We start from the raw sequence: 23745 nt of genomic DNA, 5'->3' as shown, positions 1-23745 counted from the left end.
TGGTAACATAAATAACAACATTTTGATATTTAAAAAACAGTAAATGCCAAGACTATCCATCAGTGTAAGGGGGAAGAGACAATCAGCATTGCTCCTTAATTTCCGTATGTATTTTTTAGGCAGGGTCTCTCACTGTGTTCCTTCTACTTCATCCTCCCAACTGGGCTTACTGGTGCATGCCACCACACCTGGCTCTTTAGACAGGACTCACTGTGTTACCCAGGCCAGCCTCCAACCTGTGAGCCATTTGCCTGCTTCTAGAGTTGCTGTGATAATGGGCCAGGAATGGAGCCTGCCCCACCACCCCCACTACCATGTGTTCCCAGTTTGGAGAGCAGCATGCTCCACCACGACTTGGCTTCTGTTTAAGGTGTTTTGGTTGTTTTGCCAGAGAGTGTATGTGTTCACCAGAGAGAGCAAGAGAGAGGAGGAGAGGGAAAAAGCACCCACCAGCAGGGCATAGTCATGCCTTAATCCCTTCTCCATTCCTCCATCCTGTCAGGATCTGGGGGGATGCATACACATGTGCCTAGCATGTTTTTCAAGCCACTCGGGCCAGGATTCCAGCTGTCATGGACATAACGGGATTCAGCTCCCTTAACCGCTAGGCCATGTTGCCGTTCCTCTCCTTAACTCCTTACTTCCCAGTACTACAACGCTGATTTTCCCAGCTCTTTATTTTGGTATTTGGGAAGGAGGCAGGTCAGAGCATCTGAAAAGCCCTTCAGTTCCCTCCTGCGATGAAGAAGACAAATAGCATGCAGCTGTTCTCTTTTATCTCTAGGTTTTCCCCTGGAGCCGTTCTTCACATCTGACCACACCAGGTAAGACGGGAGAGGCCCTAATATGTTTCTGGGATACTCCTGTGGCACCTGTTTAAGGCAGAGCCGTTTGGGGCCAGCTGGCGGTGCGGTGGTTAAGGTGGCTGGGAGCATCCCCAGTAGGCTCTCGCTTCTCTCCTTCCCTTCCCCCTTTTGCTTTCCCTGATTGGAGGTGTCAATGAGCAAACTGGGTAATTCGGAGCTGAGTTCTCACCAGTGCTGGAACTACCCTCCAAGCTGAGCTCTTTGTAGACCGTGTCTGGATGTCTCCCTTAACTCTGCCGTCGTTGGCATGTAGGTTGTGTTTTCTCCATGGATAAGATCAGCCCTGAAAAACATCATTACACGCCTTTGGCGAAGGCTTTGGGAAACAGGCTGGTGGGGGGGACCTGCATTTTGTACGTGTGTGGAGCAAGAGGGCTATCTGGCTGCTGTCCTCTCCCTAATTCTCTCTCCTCCATGCCTTTTCCTTCAATCCTGACTCCAGTTGCTAACTTTAGAATAACTGACTGCCTTTTCCAGAGCGCAAAACCAAACCAAACGGTAGATATGGGAGTGTACCTCTGTCACTTAGAACATCTGCCTCCTCATCACCTATACAGTTACCTAACTTCTCAAGATTTCCTTGTTTATCCCAACAAGGGCCGAGGTGCATTTTCTTGCCCCAGTCCCAGTCATCAGCTGCGGTCATGGGTTTGATGAGTAACTTTTATTTAGATGGATTTAGGAAGGGCTCAGTGCATGATCTGGATTACAAAAGACGTTTCTGCTCTTTGAAATCCTGTCAGACCCGTTATTACATGTGTATAAATTATCCACAGGATAGATGGAATTCAATGAATTTTGGGGTCATTGGGAAAGTCATGACACATTTTTGCATAGAAAACTATGTCACAACTTTCCCGACCTAATAGATTTCACTCAAACAGTGTCTGTCTCTGACGCGGTAAGCTTTGCGTATGTGTTGGGAGATTTATTACACGTAACAGATATCTATTGCAGGACGTACCTTAGGGCAGCTTTTTTCCTTTTATAAGGACTTGCTGGGATAAGGCACTAAACTGCGAGCTTTCCGAATCCTCAGCAACAGCCCTCTCAGCTGAAGTTTTCCATTTACAACTCAGACACTGAAAGGTAAACTTTAGAGAGTTGGTTCCGCTCTGATATGTGGAACCAGCAATTTCACGGCATAATCTGTTGTTCTTTATGCGTGTAATCTTGCTTAGGAATTTTAGGAATCTGTGGTTTACTGGCCCACAGATACATTCTGTCCTGTATCATTTCAATTTCTTTTTTCTTTCAGTAGATACGGACAGTCAGAAACTATGGGATGCTTATCAAGTGCAGAACCTTTCTGCATGCTAAGATTCAGACACACACACACACACACACAAAAGACAAAATGCTCAAATACTCAAATATTTTTTGAGTTCTTAGAATTTTTTGTTTTTAATTTGCTGTCTAGGGTGCATGTGCTTGCCAGGGGTTGGGTGAGAAAGCTTCCTCACGGGAAAGAGCCATGCACAGTCCCTTCTCGTCCATTCTCTCAGGATTTGGGGCACACATGCACATGTGCTCAGTGTGTTTTTTTCAAGCTGCCAAGTCTGGGACTTGAACCGCGCAGTTGAACATGTGGGATCCAGTGCCTTAGTCACCCCACCACCTGTTGACCCAGTGTTCCTGAAGTTTGTATTTTAAGTTAGAGTTATTATGTCTCTGTGCCCAGAGCTGGATAGCCAAAGCCATGGCTTTTTTCCCTAAGATCTCAGAGACATAAAATCTAATCTCTGTCATTAAAAAAAATAGAACTACAAGTGGTCCAGAGTAAAAAAAATATATAAGGTCTCTCACCTTTCATAACCTAACATTTGCCTCTTAGCCTTCTCTAAGTGTACAGTCCAGCTAATACCTTCACACTGTCGTGCAGCAGCTCTATAGAACTTTTGAATCTTGTAAAACTCAAAGTCTGCATCCCTTAAACAAGAGCTCCGCATTTCCCGACTCCCTGGCTCTGGGCAACCTCCATTCTCCTTTCCACGACCATGACCTTGACTCCTCTAGGACTCTCAAGTAGGAGGTATGGTTATGTAGCATGTGCACTTTGGTGACTGGCGTTCTTTCTCTTAGCGCAGTGTCCTCAGGGTTCATCCATGTTGCAGCATACGTGAGGATTTCCTTTTTAGGAGGAGAGGTTTTCGCTATAGGGTGCACGCGCTCGCCAGAAAGACAGAGACAGAGATGGAAAGCAAGAAATCCCCCCCAGGGTCGACTACATGGGAGTCCAACAACATAGCCATTACGCTAACTGCTGGTCCTGAGAATTTCCTTCTGTTTTAAAGACTGAATAATATCCCGTCGCAGAGATATTCCACATTTTGTATTCAGTCATCTACTAATGGGCACTTGAGTTGCTTCCACTTTTTGGCTACTGTTACTTATGCTGCAGTGAACATGGTGTGAGAATTTCTCTTGGAGACCCTGCTTTCTTTTAGGTATGTACTCAAACATGGAGGTGCTAGATCAGTTTTTACTTTTTCGAATTTAAACTCTCCTACAGCAGTGGCACAGGGAAACACGAGGGTCCCACTTTCCCACATCTTCACCAATACTTGCATTAACCTTTTTTTTTTTTTGATAGTGGCCATCTTAATGAGTGTTAAAGCATTTTAAAAAAGAAATGTTTATAGGGACCAGCAGTTAGCGTAATGGCTACGTCACTGGACTCCCATGTAGTCGACTGTGGTTTGAGTCCCGGACCTGGTGGCTTAAACTCACGCTGGGCGCGTGTGCGTGTGTGCCCAAGATCCCGAGAGGAGAATGGAGGAGAAGGGATTGCAGTGTGGCCATTCCCCCCGGGGGGTGATTTCTCACTTTCTGTCTCTCTGTCTCTCTCTTTCTGGTGAGAACACAGACCCTATAGCAAAAATCTCTCAAAAAATTTTTTCTGGGATTATCTGCAAGTAGCGTGTAAATATCAAAGACACATATTAGTTTTGATTCTTCCCTAGACGGATATATGCTCAGCCCTCATAGGGTCTCTTGGAAACAGACACACCTCTGTTTGCAGGGCTTCTGTGACCTCACAGTCTCTGTGGATTTGATCGCAGCTCCCTGCATGCAAGCGAGCGACCTAACTGGAAACAGCTAAGTGCAGAAGAGGAAGGCACGGAGGGACCTGTGGTGACCGGGCACAATCAGTGTGGAAAGTGCTTCCTGCCCCCAAACGGGCTGGGAGGTGGGAGCAGGGCTGATGAAACATTTCTAAAGAACTAGTAGAGTCTTCGACATTGTACAAAGTGTACATGGAATGCAGATGCCGGCCAGAGAGCTCATGCTTTTAGTCTACATCTCTTTAAATGTGTCAGAACACACTGGTGTATAAAAGCAAGTCCAAATATAGGTTTCTTTCTTAAAAATGCACTTAGAAAGGAAGACGTGGGGAAATCCGTAGCAGTTGGTAAAAATGACCTCCTGGAACCTAACTCTAGAATATCTTAAAAATTTAAGTTTGGGCCAGGCTTGCAGCCCTACTGGGTAAGGGAGCTGGAAGCCACATGGCAGACTGTAATTTGAATCCCAGCCGCAGTGGCTTGAAAACATGCTGGGTGTGTGTGCGTGCATGCCCAGACTCCTAACAAGATGGGGACATGAAGGAGAAGGGATTGCTGCATGAGCACATCCCTCTGGGCGTGGCAGGAGAGAGGTGCTTTCTCCTTCTCTCTTTCTCTCTCTGTGTCTCTGGTGAGCAAATGGGCCCTCTAGCAATTTTTTTTTTTAAATTAAGTTTCCCAGACTTCCCTCTTCTCAAAGCTGCTCTGAGTGTGAAGAAAACTTAGTTTTGTTTGGCAGAATGTCTTTTTCTTGCCTCTTGGATTCCACAGGCACTCCTTGGGCTAACTTCACTAGTCTCTCATTCAGGCAAACACATTATCTTACAAACATGATCAGTTGAGGCTTCATCTTTAAGCAGATTTTACTTTACCAAATTGACGAATCCCACCTACTTTAAGTCTTAGAATGCTAACAGTAAAGAATATGAAGACGGTGGAGACGCTGATAAATTTCCCTGAAATTAGAAAGATAAAAGTCTCTTTTTAGAGTTGGATTTGAAGATTCGCAGTATTTGATGTGGTTATGGTCTACTGTGTAAATGATAGAGCATTTCTTTTCTGGCCTGTGAGGAATTGTTTCGTGTATGATGGATAGAGTTGTTACTGAAGGCAGTGCCTGCTATTCTGAATTAAATATGCTACAAGAATACAGGTAAAAGAGGAGAGAAAGGGGAATTTTAGCTGTTCACATTGAAAGATACTTGTTGCATCAGATGAACCTTTAAACTTAAGAAAGGTTTACCAAATCAGTATTTATTTGATCTGAATTGAGGGTTTGTAGTGGTGTAATGCCCCTTGACATGTTTCCAAAGTCACCAATAATGAGGACATGCCTCATAGTTGTTAATTTTCTAGTCCCTGTGAACTATCAGGACTGCACTTTTTTGCAGGATAAAGAGGTTGAGCGGGAGGTTTTTGGTAGTAGGGGGCCGTGGCAACATAAACTACCTGCCTGTAATCTCACTATTCGTTCACACATGTGCAGATACAACCACGAGGAAGCCTTCGTTTCTCAGCCACAAAAAAAGCAATGGTGATATTAAATCCTAGACTCTGATTAGCACATCCCTTATGTAGCTAATACTCTTCTAACTAAATCTGGTTCCACAAAATTTCTGAGTCATCTGTCCTTGACAAGTAATGACAAATCTGACACCTTTATTGGTGAGCTGCTGCTTCTGGGTAAAGAGGCCTGGAAATTGTGGGGTCTGTATCTTACTTTTTTTTTTTGACAAGTTTTTGCTATAGGGCATGTGCACTCGCCAGAAAGACAGAGAGAGACAGAGAGACAGAAAGCAAGAAATCACCCCCCAGGGGCAATGGCCACGCCACAATCCCTTCTCCTCCACTCTCCTCTTGGGATCTTGGGCACGCACGCACACGCGCCCAGAGTGAGTTTAAGCCACCGGGTCTGGGACTCGAACTGTGGTCGACTACATGGTAGTCCAGCGACATAGCCATTACGCTAACTGTTGGTCCCAGTATCTTACTCTTTTTATATCTTTTACAGTTTTGTCTTCTAGGATAATATAGAGTAGAACATTGCCATTCACAGGTATGAAGAAAGTTCTCTCTTAAGATTTTTTTTTCCCCTAAGAGTGAAAGGAAGTGAAATATAAAAGTTGTACCAAGTTATGTTTCAATACTCTTTTATGGGACCAGCAAGTGGCGTGTGGCGAAGATGCTGGACTCCCACATGGCCGATGGCTATTCGAGTCCCGGGCCTGGCGACTTGCTTTCTCACTTTCTCACTTTCTCTCTCTCTCTCTTTCTCTCTCTCTCTCTCTCTCTCTCTCTCTCTCTCTCTCTCTCTGGTGAGCACACATGCCCTATAGCAGATTTAAAATAATAAATACCAACAATAAATAAAATTAAATCAATAATAATAATAAAACTCTTGGGTGTTTGTCAGACACTTTTCCTGTTTATTTAACCCTTGACAGTACTTCCACTGTATCTAGTTTTTGAGAAGACTGAAATTCCAGCAACTTGCCGAAAGACACATGGAAACCCTCAGAGTGAGCCTCAGAGCAGGGTCCTCTGGGCTATAGCTCTATCCCAGCTTGCTGTTACTGAACACCTGTAGTTTCTTTGCTCATCCAGGGATGGCATAGTGCCTAGACTCCTCATCCCATTCTGATGGCTTATTTTTTTTTAAGGTTTTAAATAGAGTGCATGCACTCACTTGAGAGAGACAGAGAAGGACAGAGAGAGGGGAAGTGAGAAATCACCCCTCAAGGGGATAGCCATGCCACAATCTCTTCTCCTCCATTCACCTCTCAGGATTTTGTGCATGCACGCACATGTGCCTGGTGTGATTTTCAAGTCAGTGGGTCTGGGACTCCAATGTTAGTTGATCACGTGGGAATCCTGCGCTTTAACCCCATGGCACGTGCTGGCCCCCTGATGTCTTTTTACCGGACACAGTCGGTCAGCATATAAGATACAGGTGGCGGCTGTGGTCACCATTCATTCAGGACTTCTCGAGTACCTGAGTTGTGTCCAGCTATCTAAGTATTTGGATACATCGATGAGCAAAGCAGTCAAGCAAAATTCCCACCCTCAGTAGGTTTGTATTCTGAGGGTTTGCACTGTGTGTGGCTCAGGCTCTTACCCCCACAACCATTGGTAGGGAGATAAGAAGAGCATTCTGTAATAAAATGCCAAATGACGTAAGAAAGGTGTCTCTTAATAGCTGCCTGTTTCTTTCCTATTCATCACTTCAAACACATGACTTCTATGGCTTAAGGAAATAATGATAGGGACAGACAATGGTGCAATGGTTACACAACTTGACCCCCATGGGAAGGTCCCAGGTTCCCATCCTGGGGCTTCCCTGTACCTGCCAGGTACCTGCCCATGACCTGGGTCGGCGAAGGCTGGTGGTGGGTCATGGTATGAAGACCCAGCTGAATGTGTGCTTCCCCCCTTCTGTCTGTCTCTGCGCTCACTGTCTCGGAAGAAAAACATGTAAAGAAAGAAGCAAAAGAATGCTGACTTTAACAGAATTATATTCATTTATTTCCAGGCCTAAAGTAAGGCCACAGAAAAACTTTTGGCAATAGAAGGGAAAGATTTCTGTTATTACTAGTATCAAAACTTTACTCAAAAGCATGTTTGGAATTCAGAAATATGGAGAGAATTGGAAATATTAGATATTTGAGAAGTAAGAAGGTGGGTTAGGATTGAATTAAACTAAAATGCATACAGTGCTTTAGAAAATCTTATATGTATCATAAAAGCAATAAGTCTTCAGCTTTTCAGATAGCCTTCTTATATTAAATCATTGTAGGTTTTGTAGCCAGAAGAATAGAGTCTTAATATATTAGATTTTTTTCCAAGAATATTTATTTATTTATTTATTTGACCAGAAAAAGAGAGAGAGAGAGAAAATCAGACAGCAAGCTGCCAGGTTGAGGATTCGAACTGTGGTTGACCATGTGGGAGTCCAGCACCGTAACCACTACACCACCTGCTGGCCCCTATGTATGTTAGAAGTTTTATAATACAGATATACCATGATGCTTATCCAAGTACTTTTCTTGTCCTTAAGATTTTATTTCCCTCCTGAGCATGTTCTGGTAACTATTACATTTTTCAGTCTTTTTTTTTTTTTTTTTACAAAACAATCTTTTTTTCATTTTTTAAAATTTTTAATTAATTTTACATTTATTCACTGAGCATAGTCACAGTGTACAAAATGTGATTTCCCATCCATAATATGCTGCATAATGGCTTAATCATACATGTTATAATTTTCCATTTCTAGTTTCATATATATATATATATTGCTTTCCATTCTTTTTTTTTTTTTGCCCACATGTTATTGATTCACAAAATATCTTAAATAATCTAACTACTTTCAATAGCAAGGTCAGCTGATATATACACATCTGTGAATACATGTCTGACTTTAGGCGTGAAACTCTGAGTAGAATGAATACACTATAAAGTAGCACCTAGCTGATGCTGTATAGCTTACTGAGATCATTAAGTAGGCATTTTTTAATTTCAAGAAAAGCAGTTTTAACTTTGATAAATCAAAATCAAAGAAATGCTAAGAGAGCTTTGCTTAAATTTAAAGCCAAGAAACAGATTAGGGTTCTGTTCAAATAGTAGGTACATGAACCTATTGGCAGCTCAAGACAAGACAAAAATCCTTAAATCCGGAAAACAAAGCCTAGAAGAAAATCAGTGATGTTTTAGTCAAATGTCATAAGATTCTATTTCACCAGTTGAGTCTCATGGACTTTATCTTCTTCTGCTGTCATCCGATCTTACTGATTAAATTCTGGGATATAATATTCAACTCCAGACTTGTCCCTACTATTAAGTTGGCCATTTTCTTAGTTGTTTTTGAATTCTTATTTCTGTGTATCTATATTTAGACACACCTGGTAGAGTAGTCCCTTCAGAACTTCTTAGAGAGCTGGTCTGGTGTTGGTAAATTATTTCAGGTTTTGTTTATCTGAGAATGTTCTTGTCTTTTCTTCCCACATGAAAGATAATCTTGCCGGGTACAGTATTCTTGGTAGAAATTGCTTTTCCCTTAACATTTTGAATATATTTTCCCATTCTTTCCTTGCTCGCATTGTTTCCAAGGAGAGGTCTGCTGTGAGCCTGATGGGGTATCCTTTGTAGATAACTTGATGTTTCTCTCTTGCCAATCTTAGTATCTACTTGGCTTTGTGGTTTTGGTCAATCTGGCTATAAAGTGTCTTGGAGAAGATATTTTTGGGTTGATTCCATTTGAGATCCTTTGTATTTCTTGGGTCTGGATCTTTGAATGCCTGTCTAGGTTTGGAAAGCGTTTTTCCAGGATTTCATGGAATAGATTATCAATGCCCTTATGAGTCTCTTCGCCTTCTGAAATACCAATTATCTGGATATTTGGACATTTGATGGTATCTAGTATTTCTCATTTATTATTCTCATTTTGGGGGGCAGTTTTCTCCGTCTTTGTGGTGGATTATTCTAGGCCAGCGATTCTATCTTCTACATCTGAGATTCTATTTTCTGTATGATCTAGTCTGCTTTTAATACTTTCAAGGGAGGTTTTGACTTCCTGTATGATAGCCTTCATCTCTAACAGTTCCAACTGATTCTTTTTTATGGTGTATAGTTCCTCTTTTAGATCTTGCAAGAACATCCTCACCTCCTGGAACTTGTCAGCTCCTTTCTCCTGCCTCTTCTGCAGTTCATTGTCTCTCTCTTGCATCTCTGTTAACTTTGTCACTATTAATATTCTAAATTCATTATCTGACATTTCAGTTCAGTACAAGGTTCCATTGTACTATCTGAGAATAAAGAGGAATTACTCTTTTCCATTGAAGGAGAGATATTTTCTTGCTTTTTCATATTTCTTGTGACCCTGCAGTGATTTTTTTCTTTTGAGAGGTTTTTGCTGTAGGGCATGTGCGCTCGCAAGAAAGACAGAGACACAGAAAGCGAGGAATCACCCCCTGGGGGGGATGGCCACACCACAATCCTTTCTCCTCCATTCTCCTCTCGGGATCTTGGGCACGCATGCACACACGCCTGGCGTGAGTTTAAGCCACCGGGTCCGGGACTCAAACCGCAGTCGACTACATGGAAGTTCAGTGACATAGCCATTACGCTAACTGCTGGTCCCATTTCTGATCATCTGGTGGGTTGTGTGTTTCCTCCTAAATCTCGAAGTTCAGTCTGAGTATTCACAAACATGCAGGAGGAGGTGATCTACAATCTCTCTTCCATTCCGTTTTTCACTCTTTCTGTGTCAGATTCAGTGGGAATTGAGGAATATTCCGACTCTAATCATATTCAGATGTTTGGATACTGTTCCCTTTAACCTGTCCAGACACTCAGTGTGTGGAGGCTGAGCAGCCACGAAATGAAGTTAAAGGAAAAAGGAAAAGAATTAGAGAAGAACAAAGAAGAAGAAGGAAAAAAAGAAAAAAGAAGAAAGAAAAAAAGGGAATAAAAAGTTTATATTTTCATTTGAAAAAGCTAAACATGAGAACTGCGCAGAGTGCTGCACAAAAGCAATATCTCACAACTCAGGGTCAGTAGCATCTCGGGAAGGGCCTGGGTTTGTGCCTTTCCTAAAGGGAATGAGGAAGGCACAAATTAGCATGATAAAGGAGGGGCTTGAGAGCCCAGAGAATATTTTACCTTAAAAAAAGAAAATTAGGGAACCAGCAGTTAGCGTAATGGCTATGTCGCTGGACTCCCACGTAGTCGACCACGGTTCGTGTCCCAGATCCGGTGGCTTAAACTCATGCCGGGCGCGTGTGCGTGCGTGCCCAAGATCCCGAGAGGAGAATGGAGGAGAAGGGATTGTGGCGTGACCATCCCCCCTGGGGGGTGATTTCCCGCTTTCTGTGTCTATGTCTCTCTCTGTCTGTCTGGCGAGCGCACGCGCCCTACAGTGAAAATCTCACCAAAAAAAAAAAAGAAAATTAAAAAAAGGAAATACACATGGGGACACAGACAGACAGAGAGAGAGAGAGACAGAGAGAAGGATACAGAGGTAGCCCTACCCAGTAGAAATGAATCCGGAGGGAGAAGTCTCAGCAGAGTATCTTCATTGTTAGTCTCTGAAAGCAATATTTCACAGCTCAAGTTCGGTGATCATCTCAGGATGGGCCTGGGTTTGTGCCTTTCCCACTAGAAATGAACCTAGAAGAAGTCTCTGCAGAATATCTTCATTTTTAGTCCCTTAAAGCAGTATTTCATAGCTCAAGGTCAGTAGCCACCTCAATCATTTTCAGTCTTATGGCAGTAGTGGCTCATGAATTTGGAAGGTTAAAATCTACTGGAAATTGGGACCAGCAGTTAGTGTAGTGGTTATGTCACTGGGCTCCCACCTAGTCCACTGCGGTTCGCGTCCTGGACCCGGTGGCTTAAAACTCACGCCGGGCGCGTGTGCATGTGTGCCCAAGATCCCAAGAGGAGAATGGAGGAGAAGGGATTGCGGCATGGCCATCCCCCATGGGGGGTGATTTCTCGCTTTCTGTCTCTCTGTCTCTGTCTGGCAAGCACACGCGCCCTATAGCAAAAACCTGTAAAAAAAAAAAAAAATCTACTGGAGATGAAGTTTTAAAACCCTCAAGTCTTTCAGCCATATTATCGGTAACATCTGCTTAGTGCATTTTCTTTCATCAGCTGCGTGGCAGGTGGGCTGCTGAGGGCCTAGTAACAGCTCAACCTCAGTGCTTCCCATTGCTCTTTGGTTATGTGGCATAAAGGAAAGGGCATGGAGTCACGGACTACACAGACATAGATTTAAATCTGGCTCAGTGATGTTTAGCAAGTTGCTTGACATCCCTGAACCACGGTCTTATCATCTGAAGATGGGACTTTTCTCCTGACATGGTTGTGAAGATCAATGTCATGTATGTCAAGAGCCTCACACTCAATAGGAGAGGATGAATACTCTCAACTCATCTTTTTATTTTCCCATCCTGAAGTCTGGAGTACAATGGCCTTGCTTGAAGAGGCAATCACCTTTCAATTATTTATTTCTCCCCATGTAATAGTCTCAAATATTTGTTTTTTTTTTTTTCTTATTTTTGGACCACATCCAAAATTATAAAAAATATTGTATCCTGCAATTTCATCGATTCTGGATTTCTCTTTGGCATGTTATATTGGGCTAGATGATACAATCATTATGTAACATCATTATCTAACATCTAACTTTTCACCAGGCCGTGGAGACCAGTTTCTTTCCTGAGGGCACACTGGATAGTGTTTCACCCATTTTAGAACGTGTACTTCATAACTGGACTATTTACTGGTAGAGAACTGCCTGTGCCTCCCTCCATGGGATGTGGTAACCAACATTCCAGGGCACTGTTTCCCCAGCCTGGTGTTTGCTGTAGGAAACTCCGTGCTCTGTGAACTCTTTACATGGCACAAAGCAAACAATAACTGCAGTGGGTGCAACAAAATAGAAACATTAGAAAAAAATGTTTTATTCTCAGATGTTACTTCTGAAATGTTCATACATCTTCTGTTCTTGTACGGCGAGATAGCTGTGTGTGTGTGTGTCTCCTGACTTGGATATGTACTGGTATCTTAGTCAACTGGAGTGCCCATAACAAACTGCCGCAAACCAGGGTCTTAAACAACACACATTGATTCCTCCCTCTTCCAGAGGCTTGAATTCCAAGAGCAGGGCACAGTATGGATGGTCTTTGGCCAGGACTTTCAGACGACAGCCTTTTTGCTTTGTCCTCACATGGGAGAGAGTATGCCAGATTTTGTCCTGTTCTTAATGACGCTAGTTCAGGGCCGGCAGGTGGCGTGGTGGTTGAGGCAGCTGGATCCCACATGGCCAACCACGGCTTGAGTCCTGGACACAGTGAATTGAAAAGAAAACTGAGAATGTGTGCATGCATGCCCAACATTCTGAGAGGAGACTGAAGGAGAAGGAGTTGTGGCATGGCCATCCCCCAGCAGAGGTGGTTTTTTGCTTTCCCTCTCTTTGTCTCTCTGTCACTGGCGGACTCACATACCCTATTGGGGGAAAACAAAAAACAACTAAAATGAAATAAATAAAGACACTAATATTCCACCATGGGGGCCTCATCAGCATGACCTCATCCAACCCTAATTACCGAAACCTACCTCCAAATAGTATCACACTGGGGTTAGAACTTCTTGTAAGGTTAGGGAAGGCACACTCAGTTCATAACAAGTAGCTAATGCTTAACCTTGCTAAGCTTTAGTTTTCTCCTCTGTTAACTAGAGATGATAGTACCTACCTCATGGGGTCACTGGGTAGTATTACTAGATTTAACACACTTTGTCTGCCCCCTGAACCTAGCATGCAGTGTTAGCTTTCAGTAGTAGCACCACAAGTGAAAGTCAGAGTGAAGTAATACTTACGTTTTATGAATGTGATCTCATATCAGAAAGTTACCAGAACGTTTAAGCTGATAATGGAATTCTCTTCTCAATTGCTATGAAGTTTGTTTTCCATTTCCCTGCTGCCATTTTCTCTTGTCCAGCCTCCCCATTCCTGTCTCCGAATCCTGTTTCTCCCAGCTCTGTCCCCCAGGTCAGGTTTCACCCAGGCTGTTGGAGTTCTTGGGCTCTTCGTTGGCCACTGGTCCTGCCTTGTAAGTAGGTGTTTTTTCTTGTAGCCTGTGGCTGCCTACTCTTTGCTTGAAACCCTCCAGGTTCTCCCTCTAACTTTTACCTTGGCCACTCAGGTTTGTCTCCTTCATTCACTTAAAGATCATTTACATAAAGATGAGAGTTCCTGTGAGTCTTCAGAAGAGGGTGGCCAGGTTCCTAAGACATTCAGAAGCAGCTTGCCAAAGCTGACTCTTTGAATTGCTTAAAATATTTTCTGTGATCGCTTCTCCATAACATTCTTCGAGAATGTTCCCAGAAGAGCACCCTGCTTCTTCTGTGAATCCTAGAAATGCATTCAGCCTGAGTGTCTACCAAACACCTGATAGCTTACATCTTCGTTCCCAACAATGAGATGAGGAAAATAGGGTTTTTTGAAAGAAGGAATTCATGATTTTAACAGTGGAACACATATGAAAGCCGCATCACACTTAGTGTGAACGCCGTTTGGTGGTGATTTTAGAATCTGAGATATTTGAGAACTTTGATAGGTGACAGAAGCATTTTAATTTTAAAACATAGGTTATATGTAACAGGTAGCAAACATGTTTTAGGAAAGACTCATCAAAAAGTAGAAACTCGTGGGAACCAGCAGTTAGCGTAATGGCTATGTCACTGGACTGCCACGTAGTCGACTGCAGTTCACATCCCGGACCCGGTGGCTTAAAACTCACGCCGGGCGCGTGTGCGTGCATGCCCAAGATCCCGAGAGGAGAATGGAGGAGAGGGATTGCGGCGTGGCCATCCCCCCTGGGGGGTGATTTCTCGCTTTCTGTCTCTCTGTCTGTCTGGCGAGCGCATGCGCCCTATAGTGAAAACCTCTCCAAAAAAAAAAAAAAAGTAGAAACTCGCTATCATGGCACGTGTCTCCTCAAAGTGTATTTCACAACGGGGTCATCTCAAGTTCATGAGAATGTGTGTACCTGTGTGTGTGTGTGTGTGTGTGTGTGTGTGTGTATTCCTTAATGAGAAATATCAGTAGTAGCAGCAGCAGGAGTAAATGAAACATACAGAAATTTATTTTAATTTCAAAAACTTAAAAATATTTTAGCATCAGGGCCACCTGCTGGTGTGGTGGTTAAGGGCGCCTATGGTTATTGGCATTTGGCGGCTTTCTCTCTCTCTCTCTCTCTCTCTCCCCCCCCCTCTCCGTCTCTGGTCAAATTTAAATAAATAAAGTTAAATAACATAATTCTTTAAAAATTTTAATTAAAAAATAAAATAATTCTTTAAAAATATTTTTATGATTACAAACAATTTTTTAGTATCTTTTTCAGTTCAAAAATTCCGAAGAGAGGGCCCGTATGAGGACACATAGAACAGTTACTGCCCTCCACGTTTATCAGATGAGCAAGTGTCAAGGGTGTGATGCTGCAGTCCAGGTACAGGGCATGGCCGTCCAGAGAGGAGTGATCAAGCCCATCCGTTGTGCCCAGGATATTAGGGGCTCTCAACGCTGGGATCACTCCTGCTCGAGGACTTTGTGGGATTTGGAGGAGGACCTAGAGAGCGAAGTGTAAGGTACCCACAGAGACGAGGTTAAGGGAACATTCCTGATGAGCAGAGGGCTCTAAGTCTGGGATCTGATAGTAACATAGCCTCCAGTTCTCTTTGACCAAAGTAAGGTGGCAAGGAAGAGAAGAAAGAGGAGAAGTGGAAGAAGAATTGTGATAACTCCCATTTACTGAATGCTCACTCTAGGTCAGAACTTGCAAACACTTTCCTTGTATTAAACGACTTAATCCTAATGGGGTTAAATCTAGAAATACAGATCGGAGTCATGGTTGAGACTTTCAGTGATGGGTAAGGAGTTTGTTATTCTGGTTGGCAATGTCTGAATTGCAGCATGACATAAATGAACCATCGTGAAGTAAGGACCCTGGGATGACTGAGATCTCATTGGTGAGATGGTGTTCACAATACTTTAGGTGGAAGGAATCTGGAATATTGGAAGTCCCATGAGCGGAGGAATTAGTTTTTCCTATTTCAGATGGCCAAGTTTTCAAGAAAGCGGTTATGTTTTCAAATAGAATAGCATGTTAACGTATTGTACTCTCCTGTATTGATTTGTATCCACAGATCTGCCACATAAAAGTTTTTACAGTATTTTAGAAGAAATGACTTTTGTTGCCTGCCTTGAAGTTGTTTGAATTTTTAATCTAAAGCTCTGAACATGTAACTGGAATAACCTTTTGTAAACCTATTTTAGGGTGAGCATTTTTTACATGGGATTTGATTTTGAAAGAAAACACATAGAACCATAATGATATTTACTCTCACTGGTTTGTTGATATTATTGATTAGGCTAATATATGCAAGATAACTACTTTTTTTTTCCTATTAGTTTTTTTTTTTTTTTTTTTTTTTTTTTTGTGGAGGTGCTCCTTGAGCCTTTTTTTAGGATACTTGCCTTCTAAGAAAAATGTATTTAAAATAAAAGGTTGCATATTTTGCTAGAAGGAGGTCAAAGATGTTTGCTTCTCAGAACATGGAGGGAATTCTTGAAGCACTTAGGCAGCGGTTGTGTTTTTCCCGCATACAAAAAAGCTTGTAAATGGGCTATGTTTGTTCTTTGTGAGTGATGGCTAGGAAACAGGGTGTGGGATTGTAAGAATTTACATCAGATTCATTTGGCAGGACTCTGATGGTTTCTTGATATTTCATTCCAGGCACGCTCTTTCTGTCCTGTTAGTTTGTGTAAACTTCTTGGGGTAAGGAACTTGGCCGAGGGGGTTCTGCTGTTTTAGCCACATAATCCCACCCTGCCGTCCAACTAGTGCCTCTGCAGTTCTATTCCTAGACCAGACAACACTGAAGGCCGCCACGCCAGGGCCCAGCCCAGAGGGGAGCCAGCAGCCCCAGGAAGAGGCTCTTTGCAGGAAGACTTGGCACTAGGCTGTGGCCTCTTTTCAGCTTTCCGGCAGCAAGTCTCTCATTAGCATGGATGCTGGGACACCCTTGGCTAAGAAGGAAAACCCAAGAGGCAAAGCCTTGAAGAAAACCGCTCTCTTGTGTCTATGCCCAGAATGAGGCATTGCTAGCAGATAGCCAGCTGTAAGAGGAAGGAATCTATCCCAAACGTGGAGGCAAGCTTCTCAGAGCTTTCCTTCGTTCAAAGGTCTCTATCGGCACAGGGGGCTATTACCCAGTGATCAGGCTTAAGGAAACTGTTTGGAATGGATTTTTGTTGTTGGTTAGTTTCTGGTTTTTGTTCTGTTTTTACCATAGGGCATGTGTGCTCACCGCAGAGAGACAGAGAAAGGAAAAGTGAGAAATCACCCCCGCCGGGGGGATGGCCACTCTGTTTGCCCTTGTCCTCTAGTCTCCACTCAGGATTTTGGATCCTCACGCACATGCATCTGGTGTGATTTTTCAAGGACTCGAGCCATGGTTGGCCATGTGGGAGTCAAACGCCTTAACCAGCACCCCACCTGCTGCTCCTACGTTTGGAAAGTCTTTCAACTGAGGCTGCAGAATGTCTTTGAGACGGTGCCCTTACCGACTATTGCGGCAGCAGCAACACAACCTCTGAGGCAAGGGGAGCAAAATGATCCAGGCCTTCCTGGGGCCTGAGAGACTGAAAGCCTTCCTGGTCACAAGAGGCAGGACTGAGCGTGCGGCCCGGGACTTGAGTGTGTTGTGCACTCATTGTACCACCGGTAAGTGCTGGGCAAGATTCTTCCCACAGTTTATCGCATTTCTCCGACAGTGTAATAGAGGGTGCTCTGTTTTGCATTGTTGACGTGGGCTTTTACGTGAACCCCTGAAATAGTGAGGGCTGGGTTCTTGGTCTCTCTTGAAACCTGCTGTGGCCATTGCGACTTACTCACGCCAAGTGAAGTGAGGGAACGGGTCCTCGGTGACTTCTGGGGAGTGTCCTATTAAAAAGCGGGTCTTCTCTTCCTCTCTTCTCACTCTGCACAGTCTGCGATGCAGACATGAGGGCTGCAGTGTGAAGAGCTTTGACAGCAGAGGGTAATTTACAAATAGGAGCCGGCATCAGTGGAGGTTAACTCGCAGGTGCACGTCTGCAGACTCCACTTCCCACCCTCTTCCAGTGGGCTGGAACTCTTTTTTTTTTTAAAGAATTATTTAGTTTTTATTTATTTATTATTATTATTTTCTAGCTTGGCTGGAGAGAGCCAGAGAGAGAAAGGGAAAGTGAGAAAGCAAACTGCCAGATCCAGGACTTGAACCACCGTCAGCCATGTGGGCGTCCAGCATCCCAACCACCAAACTAACTGCTGACCCCAGGCTGGAAATTTTTAAAGAAGCTGAACAAAAGAAGAGGACAATCTGGGAGGAGGCTGTGATGCTCCAGGGTTAAAGGTTTCTATCCTTCCTGTTGTTAAGGCCAAAAGAGAAGTTTCTTGGAGGAAGTTGTGACTGCTCAGAGGTTAAAGATAAAAGATGTTAGCTTTTCTCTGGTTACCTCAGTTAGAGGGGCTGAATGACTGCCTCAGGTAAGAACTGAACTTTAGGGACCAACAGATGGTGTAATGGTTATGGCACTGGGCTCCCACATAGTCAACTGCGGTTTGAGTCCCGAACCCGGCAGCTTAAAACTCATGCTGGGTGTGTGTGTGTCCCCTAAATTCTGAAAGGAGATTGGAGGAGAAGGGATTGTGGCATGGCCATCTTCACCCCCCTCCAGGGGGTGATTTCTCACTTTCTGTCTCTGTCTCTCTAGTGAGTGCACACCTTTTATAGCAAAAATCTATTTCATAAAACGAAAAAAAGAATTTAATTCTAGGAGAAAGAGCTGAATGACTTAAGGATGCTGATGTCTGAACATAGGCAGTTTAAGGAAAGTGAACTTTTGTTTCTTAAACACAAAATTAAGGATTTTCTTTTCTGCTTTAAATATCTCTACTTCCAAAATCTGGTTAAGAAAGAAAAGACTTGGGGACCAACAGTTAGTGGAATGGCTATGTTGCTGGACTCCCATGTAGTCGACCTTGGTTCAAGTCCCGGACCTGGGGGCTTAAACGCATGCCAGACACGTGTGCGTGCATGCCCAAGATCCTGAGAGGAAAAGGAGAAGGGATTGCAGCGTGGCCATCCCCTCTGGGGGGGTGATTTCTCACTTTCTATCTCTCTGTCTCTCTCTCTCTGTCTGGCGAGCGCACACGCCCTACAGCAGAGTGTCTATGCTATGTCTTCACAGCATCGGTTGGCTTTTTCCTCTCAGGAGTTGGGGACAGCATTTCAGAGTGCTGAGTACTGGGTGGAAGAGAGGCCTTGCCTTTGAGCCAGTCTCATTAGCTGTGTGTGCCCAGGAAATGGTCCCTGGGCTGGAGTTACTCCTTTAAAGTTACTGCTTCATTCCCAACGTTAATCTCTGTGTATCTATAGTATTTTAAGATAAAAGCTCATGAAGCCCAGCCCAAGTGACAGCAACTGCAGCGCTGGAAGTCACATGGCTGACCACAGGTTCAGATCCCTAGGTCTCCTGAAAATATCCTGGGTGCGCACACAGGCACCCAAGATCCTCAGGAGCTGAGAGGCTATGGGGAAGTGCTGGGACGCCATTGAAGGTACTTCTTTCTCTTATGGGCGTGTACTCTCTTAAAAATAGGGGACCAGCAGTTAGCGTAATGGCTATGTCACTGGACTCCCACATAGTCGACCACGGTTGGAGTCCCGGACCTGGCAGCTTAAACTCATGCCGGGCACGTGTGTGTGTGCATGCCCAAGATCCCAAGAGGAGAATGGAGGAGAAGGGATTGTGGCGTGGCCATCCCCCATGGGGGGTGATTTCTCGCTTTCTGTCTCTCTGTCACTCTCTGTCTTTCTGGCGAGAGCACGTGCCCTATAGCTCAAACCTCTCCAAAAAAAAAAAAAGAAATGGCTTTATAAGTGGATTATTTCTGACACTGCAAGATATCATTTTGAAACCTGCATTTGTATCTTTGGTTTATATTATAGCAATGAGCAATAACCACCCCATTGATTGCTCGCAGGGGGCATTTACATGTGTATCACATTTGACCGTTACCCTTGGTAAATGAGGGCCAGGAATAAAAACAGTCCCACCTACCTGCCTCTAAAATTCAAGCACTTCCCACACTGGGTTGCTTTTACAGGTCCACATTTATCACTCTCCTAAATGATCGTACAAGCATGGACAAATGGTGCTTCTCCAACCTGAAAATTGAAATCTACAACTAAAAGCTGAAACTTTTTTTAAGAGAAATGTTTGCTATAGGGCACATACACTCACCAGAAAGAGAGAGACAGAGAGACAAAAAGTGAGAAATCACCCCCAGAGGGATGGTCACACCGCAATCCCTTCTCCTCCATTTTCCTCTTGGGATCTTGGGCACACATGCACACATGCCCGGCGTTAGTTTAAGCCACCGGGTCCGGGACTCGCACCATGGTTGACTACATGGGAGTCCAGTGACATAGCAATTATGCTAACTGCTGGTCCCCCCGGTGTGAGTTTTAAGCCACCAGGTCCGGGACTCAAACTGTGGTCAACTATGTGGGAGTCCAGTTATCTGACCATTACACGATCTGTTGGTCCCTAGAATCTGAACCTTTTAAGCACCAGCATAATGCCGTAAGTGGAAAATTCCACACCTGACTTCATGTGCCTCATTGCAGTCAACAGGCTGCGATACAAAATGTTGTATAAAACTGCCTCCGGGCTATATGTGTAAGGTTTATATGAAACATAAAAAGTGAATTTTGTATTTAGACTTCAGTCCCATGACTCATTATGTATATGCAAATATTACAAATTCTGATCACATTCAAAATCCAAACCATTTCTAGTCTCAAGCATTTTGGATACGAGATATTCAGCCTATATTATAGTTATTCCTCACTCTCATTAGAATTTTTTTAATTGCTTAAGTTTGCATGAGAGTCATCTAAAAACTCGGTTTGCCGTTTGGAAGGCTGGAAATCATGATTTTGCTGTTGCCGGCTTTGTAAAGAGGCAGTGAAAGCAATTCGATGGCCTTTTTCGTGTAATCCCCACTAAGAATCTGTAAAACACTGGCTGAAATGTTTATGCATTTGTGTGTTTCCTTTCTAGTTTCTTTGTAATGGGGGTTAGAATAGAGAGCCAGGATCCAGGTCTGAGCATGCAAAATGAATTTCCCTGTGCTTGCTCACTGTTTAGAGGGATAGCACTTTAACTTTGCGGAGTGGAGACATTACTAAAATTATTGATTGGGGCAAGAGTCGCAGATGATTCCGTGCTTGGCTCTGTATAAAGCCTCTGGGTAAAGTTTTAATCGAACACAGACCATTTTCCACATATTTTCTGTGTTATTTAAACTATCCTTTCAGCCCCCCAAAGAAGGTTGCTTTTGATATTCTTTCTTTTAATTGAATAATGTTCTTCTCTGGGTGTCTTAGATGTGTTAGGCTTTTCCTCTCCCTCATTAGTATTTCTTTATTTGAAGAAAAACAAAGCAAGTAGAAAATTTTGTTTTAATAAAAAGGGATCTGTATTAATTTGCTTGATGATAGGATAGTAACCATTTCACTATAGAAACACCTGTTGTACACCATAGATAGACACAATAAAAATAAGCAGGTTCTAGAAGTGGCCAGAAATTGCAGTGGTAGTAATGAGCATTTGTTGCATTTTCTTCTCTACTCATTCCTCAGCAAATTATGTTTGCGTTTGCAGACCGACGTCCTAGAAAAGAGGAAACTGTACAGACGGGGCCTGGAGGAGTGCTGGAGGAGGTGATGGCAGGCCTGGGGGGAGGCAGAGGTGATAGCGGAAGGATTTGTTTGCCAGGGTTTCAATGTGACAAGGCGCTGTTTACCTTGAAGTTATCGCGGCGGAATTCCGCGTCCTCGTTAGTGATTGGCTGCGTGTGAGTTCGCACTCAGGGTACATTAAGCAACTCGAGGGTGCTAAAGCCCCCGATGATGAAACGCTGTTCTGCTAGCAAACAAGGATGTTCCCGCAAGCAGGATTTGTTGAAACCTTCCTATGAAAGATTCTTAAACAAACTTGGTCTTTGTTGACATAAGATAAAAGAAATAGGCAGACCGAATAGTGAGTTTGGGAGGATCACAAACTTTGCACAAGCTATATATACTTTTTGCAACATCCATGAAATGTTTGTCTCTATGACAAGGAAAAAAAATTTTTTTTCTTTTTTTGGAGAGGTTTTCGCTATAGGGCGCGTGCACTCTCCAGAAACACGGAGAGAGAGACAGACAGAAAACAAGAAATCACCCCCCAGAGGGGATGGTCACGCCGCAATCCCTTCTCCTCCTTTCTCTTCTTGGGATCTTGGGCACATGCACACGCGCTCGGCGTGAGTTTAAGCCACCGAGTCCAGGACTCGAACCACAGTCGACTACATGGGAGTCTAGCAACATAGCCATTACACTTAACTGCTGGTCCCAAAAAATAATTTTCTTGTATTTTAGAATATTTCCCAGAGGCTAGCTAATGGACTCAGTCTGTAACAGGGGGCTTTAAAATGTTCATAAACGGGCCAGCAGATCACATGGCAGTTACGTCTCTGGACTCCCACAAGGCCAACTGCATTTCAAGTTCTGGACCCAGTGGCTTCAGAATCACACTGAGGACATGTGTGTAAATGCCCAAGATCTTAGGAGGAGAATGGAGGAGAAGGGATTGCAGCATGGCCATCCCCCCAGTGGGTAATTTCTCCCATTCCCTCTCACTGTCTCTGTCTGTCTCTCTCCAGTGAGCACACACGCCCTAAGGCAAATACCTCTATTTTAAAAAAAAAAAAAGTCATGAAAAAATGAAAGTATGAGCTTAATTTAGTGCAGAAACATTTTTAAATTTATGCATAGCTTTTTTTCATCATATGTATTACCCATGAACTTTCCAAAACCTTTGGTATTCCCTAACTTTTTTTTTTTTTTGAGAGGTTTTTGCTTTAGGGCTGTGCACTTGCTGGAGAGACAGAGAGAACATTAGAAATCACCTTCCAGGGAGGAATAGCCATACTACAATCCCTTCTCCTTCATCCTCCTCTTGGGATTTTAGGCATCCACGCACATGTGCCTGGCATGAGTTTTAAGCCACCAGGTCCAGGACTCGAAGCATGGTTGACTATGTGGAAGTCCAGCAACATAACCATTATGCCATCTGCTGGTTCCTCCATAGCTTATTAAAAAGCCTATTTCTAAACAGTCAGAGAAAACATGAATATAACTCCATGGGCTGTAATTCTAAAAGGTACTACTGTTTGGAAAGAAGCAAAGGTAGATATATCAAAATCCTAATCAGGTAATGAATGATCCGAGTAGGGAATGGGGAGGACAGATACCGGAAGGATTCCTGCGGCTGCTGCAGGAATTTTCTTGAAGGGGTCTGATATTAAAGATGGAAGAATGAAGTGAGGACTATGAATTTGTGAAAATCAGCAGAGATATTCGGGTTGAAGCTTTCTGAAATACTGAGGCAGAAATTGAGCACAAGGCGGGGCATGGTCAGGAGCAATAGGTGACAGAGAAGCCAGCCACTAAATTTTGGTTTTGCCATTGCCTTTGTGAGCAGAATGGCCACCTGACCAGAAGACTGGGACAGGTAACCTGAACAGAACCGGAGCCCACCTTGGTGAGAGAGAACTGGGCTGCTTTAAACTAGTTCACAGTGTAGGAACCAGCAGATAGCGTAACGGTTACGTCACTGGACTCCCACATAGTCCGCTGCAGTTCGAGTCCCAGACATGGCAGCTTAAAACTCAGGCCACGTGTGTGTGCGTGCATGCCCAAGATCCCAAAAGGAGAATGGAGGAGAAGAGATTGAGGTGTGGCCAGCCCTCGTGGGGGGTGATTTCTTGCTTTCTGTCTGTTTCTGTCTGTCTCTGTCTCTCTGGTGAGCACACGTACCCTATAGCAAAAATCTCTCTCATAAAAAAAAAAAAAAAAAGTTCACAGTTTCAGGTTGTGATGAATTATCTCTTGCTATATTAAAATAATTTTATATATATATGCGCAAAGTGATCTTGGAGGCACCTTGAAGTGCAAAAAAGGGAGAAGAAAGGAAAGAGAGAGTTTCCCTTATTCCCAAACTGGAAAAACCAATGTAGATTCTGAAAACCACAATTCGGAGAGCTGGACATGACCACCAGCAAAATTTCAGCCATTTAAAGCATGCATAGGTCATCAGGAAAGTCATGACGTATTTTTCTATATTTTTCTATGCAAAAAAGCATGAAAGTCATGCATATCAT

General features: G+C 43.5%; 1 protein-coding gene across 1 annotated transcript in view; it reads left to right on the top strand.

Moving 5' to 3' along the window:
* Positions 1-784: 784 nt before the first annotated feature.
* Positions 785-23745, top strand: part of SLC7A2 (solute carrier family 7 member 2) — a 69590-nt gene continuing 46629 nt past the window's right edge. Inside the window, exon 1 of the mRNA XM_014588270.2 lies at positions 785-824. The gene's annotated coding sequence lies outside the window, so the exon portion shown is untranslated. The remainder of the gene's footprint in view (positions 825-23745) is intronic.

The sequence above is a fragment of the Tupaia chinensis genome, unplaced genomic scaffold (assembly GCF_000334495.1).
Source record: "Tupaia chinensis unplaced genomic scaffold, TupChi_1.0 Scaffold000271_1, whole genome shotgun sequence".
Taxonomy (NCBI): domain Eukaryota; kingdom Metazoa; phylum Chordata; class Mammalia; order Scandentia; family Tupaiidae; genus Tupaia; species Tupaia belangeri.
Note: the sequence above shows the minus strand (reverse complement) of the source record. Positions and strands in the feature narration are given on the sequence as shown.